The 14,236-nt window shown below is 42.6% G+C and overlaps 1 protein-coding gene across 2 annotated transcripts in view; it reads left to right on the forward strand.

The window, feature by feature from the left end:
• The first annotated feature begins 412 nt into the window (after nucleotides 1-412).
• ZBED1 (zinc finger BED-type containing 1) overlaps nucleotides 413-14,236 on the forward strand; it is a 52,431-nt gene continuing 38,607 nt past the window's right edge. Inside the window, exon 1 of one of the 2 annotated variants that reach the window (XR_009208619.1) lies at nucleotides 413-889. The gene's annotated coding sequence lies outside the window, so the exon portion shown is untranslated. The remainder of the gene's footprint in view (nucleotides 890-14,236) is intronic. The other variant, XM_040090599.2, reaches the window with a different exon arrangement.

A 14,236-nucleotide genomic window follows, 5' to 3' on the forward strand; every position in this document is an offset into this window, starting at 1 on the left:
CACCGGCCCCGCGCTCCCCCTGGGGCCGGGGGCGGCGTTGCCCGCCGCGTCCCGCCCGCAACTTTCCCTCCCCCGTGGATGGCTTTCGTCGGAGACCTGCGGGGCAACCGGGCGCTTGACACCTGTCCCCCATGGGCCGCCCCCTCGCCTAAGTTTCGCGGCGCCCGGCCGCGCTCCGCCGCCGCCGCAGGGCGGGCTTGAAGCCGCGGCGGGGCCGCGGTGCCCATGGCCGGGAGCCCCGCCGCGCCGAGCTGTCCGTGCGCGCCGCCCCGTCCCGCCCGCCCGGGAGCCGCCGCGCCCGCCCGAGCGCCGCAGCGGGGGCGCTGAGCGAGGCAGCCCCCGGCTCTCCGCCACCCGCTCGGCGCCAGCCGCCGGTGCCCGCCGGGTCGCCGGCGGCGGCGGCGGGGGCGGCGGCGGCGGGGCCGCGGGATCCGTCCGCGCTCGCTGCCCCCGTGTAGTTCTCGAGTCGTCTGTCCTCGGCGGCGGTGCGCGGGTGACATGCAGTCCCTCATCTCTCCGGTGACCAAGGCTATCCTGGTGGCTTTGTTCATCTTCGCCATCCTGCTGATCCTCTACGTGATTCTGTGGTACATCTGCCGCGATGTGGATTGCGACCATGGGATCTGAGCGGCGCCGCGGGGCCAGGGCTTAGGAGCCGGGATTCACCCCGCGGGGCCGGGAGCGGCAGCGGGAGCCCCTCCGGGCGGCAGCCGCCGCTACCGCAGCCGAGCAGGGGAAGAGAAAGGGAAGGAAAGAAAAGAGGAAAAAAAGAAGGGGGGAAAAAAAAAAAAAAAAAAAAGCGAGCGAAGGACCGAGCCGAAAGAGCCCGGAGGACAACCGCGATCAAGAAACCAACCTGCGCTTGACCTTCAGAGTCCAGGGTGACCCGGTGAGTCTCCGCTCTCCGCGGCGCGGGGGCTGCGCGGGTGCGGCGGGGCTGCCTCCCTCCCTTCCCGCTCCGCTCCCCTCCCCTCGCACACACACACACTAACACACACACGCTCGCACACGCACGCACATGGATGTGTCGGGCGCCCCGTACACACGCCGCGTACACACACACACACCAGTGGATGTGCGTGCCTGAGCGCCTGCTGCACGCAGGCACGCGTGTCCCTTGGGGACAAGCGGGACCCGTCCTGCTGGCCGGGGTAAATTGTGCCTGCCGCCGTCCCCGTGTCCCCCCGCTTTGAAATTTTCGAGGTGACGAGGCGCAAAAGGCAGCGCGGGCGCCCGCGGGAGCGGCCGGGCGCGGGTGCGGGTGCCGGAGGGCGGCCGCCGCGCTGCCTTTGCGGCCCCACATTGGTATGCAGGCGGTGGCTGCGCCGCCAGGCAGACCTAAAAGGTGAGCCCAGGGGATGGGGGAAAGTCAATGCTTCAGCAGTCCAGGGACAAATCGGGAAGTTACGGAAAATGAAGGGAAGATGTCAGGTATTCGGCTAGTGCCAGCAGGCGGACTTCGGGGAGGGGATGTGAAGCAGGGTGAGTTTCTCCTTTCTAGGGCCAGGCTGATGGAAAGAAGTGGGGGAGATGAGAGAAAAATGTGCATGGGAAGTTCTGGATGGTAGCGCTCCGTGTCTGGTCTCACTGACACTGCATTTCCTACGTGCTGCTCTCTCTAAAAGGGTTAATGCTCAGCGCTTTACCACACGCTCAAGCTGGGCGATTTCAGAAAATGTTGACAAAAAGTACACAGTTGATGAACGTGTACGTGCTGACTGTGTTGGGACGCAAGAGGGGATGTATCCTGCCCAGCCGTTTTCCCACCTGAGAGAATTTGTTGTTGGCGATTTCTGCTCTTACTGTTTGGTTGTGTTGAATACCCTGTGCTGAAGCGAACACACAGCAACGCACTGTGTATAAAGAGGAAAAGACCTTCTGAAAGAAAAATTGTCCCAAACACTTGGGCTGTAACTGTTTCTGTCCTTGAAAGGCAAGCTGTCAGGAATAGGAGCAAACTCCAGCTGCGTGCGTTATCCCTGGCGGGATGCATTCGGATGCCGCAGGGTGTGGGTGCGTGTACACAGTGGGCAAGAGAAGAAAAATCAAATTCACCTTTCAAGTGGGGGAGCAGGGACCCAGCCAACTGTGAAGTGTGATTGTGTGATTCGGGGTGATTTGACACTGAGTACTGGTGACCAAAAGCTCACCTCTGCAACAGGGGTCTGTACATGGAGGAAACTGTTCAGAAGACGATTCTCTTGTCATTTTGGTTTGTGCTTCTGTTCAGACTGTATTTTGAAGGGCTTTTGACCTGATCAGTTGATCAAACATGACATTACCGTTAACACACGCTACTAATGTGATTATAACAGCAGTGACATCAATGTTTCCTTGCCCTGCAACTACAGTAGCAAAGCATTTGTTTACTTCCCCCATGCATGCTCTGAAATGTCTGTTACTCAACAGCTCTGAACAGCAAGGGAAGAGGGAGGAGGAGGGGGAAACTCTTACAGACATTTAAAAATGGCTATAGCTCTGTTTCCATTATGCATATAATGATGTGGAAATAAAACAACCTCCAAGTCCTCTTCATCTTTTATTTTTTTTTTTTTTTAACCCCTGCCAGTACACTTGTTTTCACCTAAGTGGCAAAAACCTCTTCACACTTTGACATGTCAGGTTTTGTCACATGTTCCCTTCCGAATTAACAGCAGTACACACCTGCCCCTCTCTCAGCTGCAGGAGCTAGTGGGTGAGACAGTTATAGAGGCTTTGCCGTTTGGTGTTAATTATTTCACAGTAAACCAAAGTGTTATTTATAGAACTGGATGAAATGTGGCAAATTAATGTGGCTTTCAGACAACTTTAAATATCAAGAGATATGTGTGCGGGTGATAAAATATCTGAAGTGTTGGTATGACCAGACATATTTTGTACTACCCATTATAACTGACATTAATCAACTTAATAATTGTAGAAATCATGAAACAGTCCCTTCAGTTGTTGTCTGATCATTTGTGTTTCCATCTGGCTCATTATTATTTTAAGCATATTGTTTTTAGGAGGCAAGATGTAGATTTTTTTTTTTTTTTAACACCTGGCTTTATTCTAAATAAGGTGAATATATATGTGTTTATATATAAATATTTATATAAGGTTTGTATATAGTCAGATGGGTATTTTCCAGCCTGACAGAACTGAAAAATAAGCAGAGCAATGATTAGCAGTATTGAATTTGATTTGTAGTTATAGTCAGAGATGTGTTGGCTTTGGTTCGATACTGTGTGTGTTCATTATCGGATATTAGCAAACCTAAAACCCTAAAGATCTGAAACTCACCTTTTCCTATTGCAGCAATGCCTCGTAGAAGGGAATGATATCCTGGCCTTGCTCAGCTGTGTGTGGAATTTTGCAGTTGGTTTTGATGGAGTCAGAAATATATTGGCAGATTAGCATCTGAATTTGTAACGGCATGAGGTTACTAAAGTTGAGAGAGATATTAAAACAGTAAAAAGGGTAGAATTGATTACCGTGGAATACCTAAGGACCTTATTTTTGGCAATGTTTTTATTTCTAATAGAAGTTTATTTCTAAAAGAAGTTTGGTGATGATTTTATTTCTATTTTGTGTTTGTGCTTGTGCCCCAGCTTAACACTTTTCACCATCTTGCTCTGTCTTAATGTATGGTAGTGTTTCAGAGGTGAACTCTGAAATGCCACCTATGACTGAGATGCAATGCATCAGGTAGATATAGATCACCTGTAAGTATTTTTTGCAATAAGGTTGTAACATTGTGAGTAGTACTGTTGTTTAAGGCAAAGACAACTTGTTGTCGTGTTTCTACTTGAGCCAAGAGACATTTTTTACCATATTGCAAAATTAGTAACTTCATGGTCTGAAAGTATGTTTTTAGTCCAAAAGCTATTTAATAGACTGTTGAAAATTGTGTTACGTGATATTTCAAATCTTTGCATTTTTGGGTGGAAGAAGACTGTGCAGTTACCACTGCTTCATCAGGAGAAGTGTAATGAATTCCATGGATTAATTCCTACTGCAAGGTAGCATGCTATAGCATGGTCCTAGGAATCTTGTCACATCACACTTAAACATGCAGACTTATCCATGTTTCTGGATAAGTCATTCTTTACTCAATTCCTAGTCAGGCAAATTACCTGCAGATTTATTAAATATTTTCTGTAAGTGGCATGTAGGAAGAGTAACTGGGCAATAAAAATCACACATTTGCTTATTTTCTATTTTCTTCCCTTTAAAATGGATTAATAAGAATCAGTCTTCATGGTAGGCCCTCTGTATATCTTGCACCATTTTCCCAAAACAGGCTTAAAATGAGCATTGAAGATGATTCCAGCATAGAAGGGTCTCTGCAGAGATAAAAGGTTAGCCGAGGTCCAAGGATGGATCCAAGTGCTGCATCCCCAAGATGTCCTTGTGTCGTATGATTGCTCAGCTGCACTTTTCCCCTCCAGGTGAGCGTAAAGCAGAGAGTCTTCAGGCTGCAGTATGGCAGGACACGTAGATCTATGTAGCTCCAGCCCCATTTGTTGGAGAGCCCAGTCTAGGACTGATTTTCTACTGTCTGTTCTGTGCAAGGTGATGATTTTGTAGTTGTTCCTCGCAGTCTTAAAATCTGTGAGCCTTACATTATTGGTAACGTGACAAGCACTTAGCCCAGTTTGTGTGTTTATAAACAGCTTGGAGGTGGGATGGTTGGGATTAATTGTACAACTGATGCCACAATTCTAACACTTGAAACTGGCAAGGCCCTTTAAATTTCAAGTCTCGTGGCAGTATTAGGGAATACAGTGTCACTGTAATATGTGTGTTAAGACTGCAGGAAATATCTTGCTTCTTGCTTCACAAGAATAACAGTCCTGAATTGGTAATGTGAATACAAACTCTGTGTGTAAGGAGTTATTGAAAAGGTGGTGTAAGGGAGTCATGGAAGACAGGCATATTTTCTCTTCACCCAAAGATCCATCTCTGCTCCGGGTACGATGTGCCATTAGATGCTCACCTGCCTGCTCCCTCCCTGCTGCTTGGCACCGCGTCAGGGCTGCAGTTGGACGTTCAAACATACGGCAAAGTTCCACTGCCGTTTCTCAATGGATGGCTTTCCCCCCAGTTTCCTTTGATGCATGAGTGTTTTCTCCTTTCCCTTCTAAGCATTAATCCTCTGAACTGTGACTTGGTGCGTAATGCGGTTTGTAGACAAACTGCACGGATTGATTTTCCTGAAGCGGGCTGACCAAATGATGAGTGTATTGGAAAGCAACATGTACTTGCTTATTTGTTGTTCTACGTTAAGTTAGGGGTTTTTTTATGAAATATCCTATTTTCTATTAAAATAGCTTTAAAAAAAAAAATTGCAGGTTTCTTTTAAAGTACATTGCTGATATGGTTCATGTAATTGCATAGCAGCATCTGCTCTTGTTAGGGACATTCTGATAATTTTAAAAATTTTACTCAAGTGAGAAAATGTGAGCTCTAGCTTGGAGGGGCTTGTAAAACTCTGCTGTTGAGAACTGCATTCTTACTTTGAATGTTTTGATATATTACCTTGGAATACTAAAGATATTTACTGGTGTTGTCACAAGTCATTAAATCATACATAAAGGATGCCAATAAGGCAACATTCAGAGTTTCATTGTAGGGTGTAGTTTGAATGTAGATTATGGTTGCAAAAAGCATGGAAAAAACTGCCTGTGACTAATGAAGAAAGACAAAGGACTGGGAAAAGAAAAAAGAGTGTTATATCAAGGCAGTAGAAGAGAGACTCCAATGTGTTCAAATTTTAAAAAGTGGAATTAATGTGAAGTAAAATGAGAAGCTCAGAACACAAAAATTGCCACTTTCCCATACAGAAACTGTATGTACATATAAGTATACATCAGACATATGCCTGTGTATATGTATATACATTTGCACAGTGTATGTGATCAAATTAGAAGTTTGCAACTCTAGAGCAAGCTGAGATTATTTACATGAATGATTTTTTTTTCTTTTTCCTTGAAATCTGACTCTATTAATGCCTAGTAGGAATTTACCTGAAAACCAGATAGAGTTGCAGTTGCTTTCTTGAGGACTCAATGATCAGACATGAGTGATGTTGAATATTTGTTTTATAAATGAATCATTTTATAAAGAAAATGCTAATGCTTTGTTCACTTTGGAAAAAAAAATATTTCTGGTTATGTGGGCTGGAAGAAATACATTAATAACAAATAGATTTTATGTCTCGTGTTTCCCTTTTACCTCAAAGAGACAAAGTTGCTACTTACCAGGGAAAAATCCTATTAAGTAATTAATCTATTATGACCAAGAAATACATGTGAGAAAAGAAAATCTCAGACAGAAGATAGCAGAACTGCAATATTTTGGCTCAAACCAGTAATAGCATACATCTCCTTGCAAAAGTACAAATGCACAACTCTTTGATGTAATATAACTTCTGTATTTATGTTTTTAAGTGCAAAGGATGAAAGAATCCTCCTGAAGTTCTGAGTGTTAAAGCTTATTCACAGTGAAACCCGCTGCAGGATTATGATGCTTTTTTGGGTATTATGGTATTTTATGTAACACCTGAGTAAGAAAATGTTTTGGTTTGTATAAAATACAGCGATGTATTACCAAGGGCTAGGTGGGAAAAGTGTCTCTTGTATGAATAGCCTCTTCTGTACTTGTTGCCTGTTGGGGTAAAGCTGAACTCACGGAGAGAATTTGTGTGCTATTCAGTATCCATTTTAGTGGTGAGTTTTGAGTGCTGTGAACCCCAATAAATTAATACCCAGCAAAGTCATCATGATATCTACAGCAAAAATTAAACAAGGTCTTCATTAAGTTGTGCCCTTCATGGACACTATATATGACATAGTTAGGTAACCTGCGGTGCGTGCTTCTTATATAGCTCTTGTGATTAATGCACTCCTGAACGAACTATGATCACCTCCCTTGCAAGATATGTGTACACAAATGGGCTTAAAAATGAGTTTACCACCAATCTCCATTCTAATGACTTGTTTTTATTTTCTACTGCAACACTATTCTGACACGCTTAAGAGGGATGATAACTGAGTGAGAGTTTAATGAAGTCTTGGTATCAGTGAAGAAAAAAGAAACTCATTGAGCACACAGAAGGACATCAGTATATGTTTCTAGTGACTGATACAGCATAATTCAACTTGGCTGCAGTGATCATGAAACAGTGAAGTTTAAGGTCCTTAGGTCAGTGAGAAAGGAGCACGGCAAGCTCTCTACCCTGCTTGTCAGGAGAGCTGACCTTGGCCTCCTTGTGGATCTGCTAGGTGGATCTGCTAGGTGGGATAAAGCCCTGGAGGGAAGAGGGCCCCAAGAAAGCTGGTTGATACTCAAGGTTTGCCTCTTCCAAGACCAAGAACAACATATCCCAAATAAGAAGTCAGGCAAAAAATGTCAGGCGGCCTATGTGGATGAACAAGGAGCCCCTGAACAAACTCAGACACTAAAAGGAAGTCTACAGAGGATGGAAGCAAGGGTAGATAGCTTGAGAGGAATACAGTGAGATTGTCCAAGCAGCCAGGGATAAGGTTAGGTAAGGTGAAGCCCTGATAGAATTAAATCTGAACCGGAACATCAAGGGCAGCAAAAAAATCCTTCTATAGGTATGTGGGTTATAAGAGGAAGACTAAGGAAAATGTGGCTCCTCTCTAGAAGGTGGTTTCCCAGGACACGGGGAAGACTGAGCAACACTGAAACTTTTTGTTAGGTACATGAGTCGACAATGTGCGCATGTCTTCGCTTCCTCTGGGGGCTTCGTTTTTGTGTTTGAATTTGTTCAGAAGCTCCTTCCACTAGACCAGATTGCACAAAGCCCCATCCAGCCCCGCCTTGAATACTTCAAGGAATGCAGCGTCCACAATTTCTCTGGACAAGTAGCTGCAGTCTTTTCACCATCCTCACAGTAAAGAATTTATTCCTAAAATCGAATCTAAACCTTTCTAAATCTAAACCTCTTTCAGTTTGAAGGCATTTCTCCTTTTCCTATCGCTGCATTCCCTCCTAAAAAAGTCCCTCTCCAACTTTCTTGTAGCCCCCTTTAGGTACTGGAAAACTGCCATAAACTCTCACTGGAACCGTCTCTTCTCCAGGCTGAAAAGCAGAGGTGATATGCTCCGCATTCCTCTGGTCATTCCTGTGCCCCTCCTCTGGACCTACTCCGGCAGGTCTCTGTCTTTTCTGCACTGAAGCCTCCAGAGCTGGAGTTGAGTAGTCTTCATCCTTGGGGGTTTTTAAGATCTCTTAAGCAACCTCAAAGCTGGCCATATCTTCTGACGTACCTTCCAACGTGAACTATCCTTGGACTGTATGATCCTATCAAGCAAGTATTCTTGAGCGTCTTTTATGGGAATGAGCACTGGCTGGCTTGTTGTTATGCACTCTTTCCTTAACTCTTAACATGTGCTAGACAGGATAGATGCACAGAACTGGGACTGAGGAGGAGTCTGTTCCTAGTAATCCTAATCATCCTTACCTTTTACATCTACAGTTCCTATACAACGCTCCTGGATATGGTGAGGTGTGGAGCTGAGGTGGTACCTGGTAGTGCACCACTGGAGCAGAATGATCTCTGTGCTCATACGTGGCAGATGAAGCCTTCACAGATCATAGTGGCCTGAAGGTTGAAGACAAAAATTGCAATATACTTATAGCCTGTTTAAATCTTACACCTCTGTGGGGACTCCAGCACATTTCTAGGAACTGGAAATTAATTCAGTTACATCGCTCTCAGTATAATATAGTCATGCTGGGCATACTCTCGTGTAGTGTAATTTTTTCTTTAACCTGGTCCAGTTTTTATCTTTGTGTTTGTCTTCAGCTGTACAAATCCTGTCACACTGACTGCCGTGGCCATACGAGTAGTTGGTGCTGTAGGATTTTCAGATACTGCCTGGCTTAAATGTGAACTGTGGCTTTGAAGATAAAAGCAATCTCATGGGAATGGCATGCTTCAACACCAAATGTGTTGTCTCATACTTAGGCTACTCACCGCTTATATTTAGGTGGAAAGGAGATTACTAACTAGAGAAAAAGGCACTCAATGCCAAAGGCCATTGTAGCTTTTCTTCCCAGGTAGGAAAAGCCTTTTCCTCAGTGCTTGGAGCTGTGCTGCGATACCTGCCTGCCTGTCTGGATGGGCAGACTCAGGGGAGAGCAGGGAAGCTGCACAAGGTGACAGTGGGTCCCCTTTATTCTGACATTTCATTGTACACCTAAGTGTAGTCCAAATTTACAAGATGGAGCTATCAAAAGTAATTGTTTTTAGTGCAAATCCAAGATAAATGAGAGCCGCAGTGCATCTGTTGTCAGGGATTTAAACAGTGTTTCTCTCATGTTAGTATACAGGCTCACTGCCACCCCCCCCTTATTAAACACACGAAAAACCACATTTCTATACCTCAGTTTTGTTTTTTTTTTACTTGGATATGTATCAAAAATGATGAAAACATTTTAAGCCTAGGAAAAAAAACTTACATATTTGAATGCATAAACTGCTATTTTTGAGAATTCTGAAGTGACGTTAATTTTTCCTCTCATGTGGGCTTACAAGCCTGGAGAGATTTTAAATTAAAAGTGGAAGAGAAAACTTGCTTTTTACTTGAGTTCATGAAAGCTCTCGTAGTTCTAAAACTAAATTATGTATGAAGCAATAAGGTTCTATATTGTCTATTAAATTCACATGACAATTCCCTTTTTAAAATTTTACACAGTATTCAGGTGAATAGATAGTATATGTAATCTATTTATTCCAGACTTCTATGAGCCTGCTGCTGACTTTAGGAATTAAAAGTTTTGACTGTTCCTGTCCCAGGAACAAGACATTGACACCAAATTTATTTAGTTTGAGTCTGCATGTTGGAAGTGCTGTGAATTCCAAGGATAAACATGTGATGATATTATAAAATAGTATTATCTTTTTTATCAGCCAAGGGTTGCTTCTCTTGCTTTTGGCCACACAAACAAGGTCAGCTGGAAGGAGGGTAGCGCACAACAGACGGAGCCGGAACTGGCTTGGAAGACACTGCAGCCACTATTGTGAGTCATTCTCTTTTAATCATGAAGGCAAAATCCTATGGGCATGTGGGATGATACATAAAGGAAGGCAGAATTTTGCTTGCTGTGGAGGAGCTGTTCATTTGTTACAAACATTCAGCTGACTTCAGTGGAGTGGTGCCAATTTCTGTTAGCGCAGGCTTAGGCTCTGAGGATACATATATGCGTTAATAAACAGTTGGAGTCCTACTGCAGGCTGCAGAAGGTAGCAACCAAGTAAGTGATGCAGCTAGCATGACATCCAGCCACCTTTGTCACTCTTCAGCCTGTCTAGCCAGGTACCTTTTTTTAAGCTGATTTGGCAATGATTGATATAATACACACAACTTAAAACTAGTAACATCTATTAATGTGGTAATGTGTGTTCTATACAAAGTGCTGCTAAATTAAAAGGCAAACTGTTATCTCATGAAATAGAAACGTTCATGATCTATGGTTGAAAAATACAGCTATGTAACATGTGCCTTTGGTTCAGCAGATTTCAGGAAAGAAAGTGAAAGAGTCGGCACTCCTGAGAGCCTCTGTATGAACCAAAGTGGAGTCATTCTTGGTTAAGCTTATTGGATTCTGCTACTCTTTTGTGAAGGTCAGCTAGGCAAAGTAGACTTCCTATACACACTGTGGTCTTCTGGGCGACTAGAGAAATCAAATGGCTCTAGTGATAACTGTAAAAATAACTTAAAGCCTCTTGAAATTCAGCAAGGAGAGAGTTCACCAAAAGGCAGCATGCTGGATGGGGGGTACCAGTGGTAGCTGTGCTTTGTGGGGTGAGAAAAGTTTTGTGGGATCCCTCGCTAGCAGCTGGAAGAAAATATTAATATACAGTATAGCATGGATGGATGGACGGATGGATGGATGGACGGGTCAGGCAAATCCTCTGGGGAGTGGCAAACCCCAGGTGCATTTCTTATGTGGAAAGGCACTTTGAAGACTGAAGAGTCTACTCTGACAGAGGCTCTCCAGTGTCTGGTGAGGAGGAGATCTACAGAGCTGTGACATCAGGACATGCTGATGGCAGTCACTCTGATGCAGTCTTGAAAAAAAGCTCAGATGCACAATACGATGTTTAGAGTGATGTGCCTTATCAAACGACATGATGTTGTGACCCAACACGGGCATGCTGCAATCTGTTTTTTGGATATTTAATCAAATAACATTTTGGTCTTTGTAGTAAAGTGCATTTCTTTGCCATTTTTAAGATAGCTGTTGTTTGAATTAAGCTTGTGCACAACCTTTCTTTTACAGTCCTGTGATTTCTGAACTGCAACTGTAACTTCATTTCTTTTTGACCTATATTTGTATGAGTAGAGCAGTTGCTTAAACTGTGAAATCCATTTTTTTTTTCTCTTACCATTTCAGCGGGTAGTTTCTGAGCTCTTATGTTGTAAGAGTATAATGTTGCTTTCATAACTGGCTGGATGGTGTCTACTGCTTGATTTCAGTTCCAACACTACCTCTTCATGCTTTCTTATCCTAACATGCTGCCCTATGGCCACCTATCAGCCTCATCCTCCTCCCACCAGAGCTGTTCTGCTAGAAACCTGTGCTGGATTTCTTTTCTCGTGTGTAGGAAGCAGGTTTTGTGCCCTGATAGGGGACAGAGTGAAAAATACAAAATTATCATCACCTCTGAGCGTGACAAGAGAGGAGAATAAGCACATTCAAAGCAGAAAGTGACTACATTTTTCTTTCCCTTGCTGTAATAGTAGCAGATGGCACTTGTGGACCAGAATAATTTGTGCTTTGAATAATGGTCCTTGGTAAGGAAAGCTTTATTTTGTAAAAAGTTAATTTTTTTATATAATTTAAACTCACATGTGAATCTGTGGTGTTATAACTGACACTGAGATTTGGAAAATCACTTGATTTTCACTTGACCTGGACTTTCTCAGCTCTTAGTTTTTTGAATGTGTGTCTGTCTGTCTGTCTGTCTATCTACCTACCTACCTACCTACCTACCTACCTACCTACCTACCTATTTTTATATAAATTTTATTATTTGATATAAAATGCAAAAGATAAAATTTTAATGTATAGTTTTATATTAAAAAACAGTCTAGAGTCATGTGTACAGAAACCTATGTCAGAAAAATTGGAATAATTAAGGAGAGAAGAAAGGAAGAGTTAGTTTTAGATTGCTTATTAGGGTAAATCTCTGAAATACAATATTGCTTGATTACTTATTTAAGGACAAAATGAATAAATAGAAGTAAATACTAAACAATAGTTCTTCCATTAAGAAGGCTTTCTGTCTCAGGGAGTTAACCAAAGCATAAAAGTATTTCTGCAAACATCTCACAAAAAGAAATTGCACTTTTGCACAGCACAATTGTGAGTTTTTTCTGTTTATATTTGAGGGTAGTTTATGCCTTTTTAACTGTGCAAGACCTACTGGAAAAAGCCTAGTCAGTCGTAGAGAAAATGATTGATTTTTCTGTAAGTTTCAGTGCACTGGTCTGGAAAGGATGGTCTTACACTTCTAAAATATTTTTTCAAATGTAAACAGCAGTCGACTTTGACCAGCCTGCATTTGTGTTTGCTCAAGACCCAGCACCCTGGAGGCAGAAAACTGTAGCAGTAGGAATAATACAGTAACCCTGTAAAAATAGAACAAAAACTGTAATAACAGAAATAATATCCAGCCTCTATACTGTAAATACACAAGCTATGTACACCACGATGTCCAAACACTTTACAGAAAAGATGAGTGTTAGTCCCCCTGCTTTGAAGGAGAAGAAACTGAGGCTGAGGAGGATGGGGGCACTTCCTTGAATTTGCTGCTTGGACCATGGAAGAACTAGGTTTATAAACTGTAATCCCAGTCCAGTGAGCTGCCCTTGATACTGCTCTGAAATAAGATAATGATGTTGGTGATTACTGTGTTTTGATCTGAGAATGTAGTGGTAATGGATTGCATATCGTACACTATAATTTTATGTAATTTTCCAAACATTTATAAATAATTCAAACTTCAGATTGGATGTGGCACATCAAAGTTTATCTTGTCACATCCCCTTGTCTTTTTGCATCCAAGGAACATGGGAGACAGTGCTGACATGTTGTAGCCATTAAATAAAACGTGAGATGTTGAAATGTATAACATTTGAGTACCAGAGTTTGGCTTAAAATGTTTAACTAGGAGCTTTGCTAATAAATCTGGTTAGAGCACTGCCGTCCCAAGGAGTATATTGACACTGTAAAACTTTGTCATTTAAAAGAAGGACCAAAGGCTATTTTTGACAAGATGAAAGAGAGTATTTTGGTAGAGAGGGCAGGATCCTTTACTGTGAACATTTCTCCTAAATAATATGTCATTATTTTTAACAACGTATTATATATGTCAGCTTACTCTGAAGTGGGAACTGCTGCTTTCAGCAAAAGGAAGCATCATCCTAGACTCCAACTGAAAAACCAAAGCAACCCTGAACTTCAGATCTGATTATATTACAGCGTAAAACTAGAAATGTTTGAAGATGCCTTTGATCTTCAAGCTCTTTTGTTAAATATGGAAAAAAAAAAAGAGATGTTGCTAAATGTTTAAAGTTGCATGAACGAACACATTTTGAAATGGATGTGGTACAAAGTCTAGAAACACTTAGGAAGGATTCAGAAGGTAGAACTGCCTAATAAATTCGGAAAGAATCCAACATAAGCAATGATTATGGTACATTGGCTAAAACCAACATGGTTTCTTGTTTGTGACACAGAAACAGAAACAAAACCCATTCCATGTGAAGACACCTAAACTACAGTTGGCTCTTTTAAATGTGTTACAGGCAGGAATGCAAACTTCCCTGGAGAGCATGTGAAGGAGGTAATACAAAAGAAACCAACATGGAGAATCCTATTAGTGGGTGAAAATGCAATACCTCCTGAGACTGGAGATTTGGAAGTAATAATGTTTCAACCAGTCGATTATAAGGCTCAATTGATTATAAGGAGAGAAATGCCATTTTCAGTGAAAGCAAAAGAGATGTTCTGTTTAAATTGTCTGGATGTTATTAATACAATATGATTGCTCTTTTAGGTATTGTAATGATTTTTGCAGCAAATAAATACAGAGAAAAGATCTGCAGGGATCATTAGTTTAATCTGTTGAATTGTACAGTGCTCCACTGCCCTCTTTTGCCATGTACCTGGAAGAGCAGCAGCTACAGTAACAGGTGCCACCACAGCAGTGGGTACC

The sequence above is a fragment of the Hirundo rustica genome, chromosome 2 (genome assembly GCF_015227805.2).
Source record: "Hirundo rustica isolate bHirRus1 chromosome 2, bHirRus1.pri.v3, whole genome shotgun sequence".
NCBI lineage: Eukaryota > Metazoa > Chordata > Aves > Passeriformes > Hirundinidae > Hirundo > Hirundo rustica.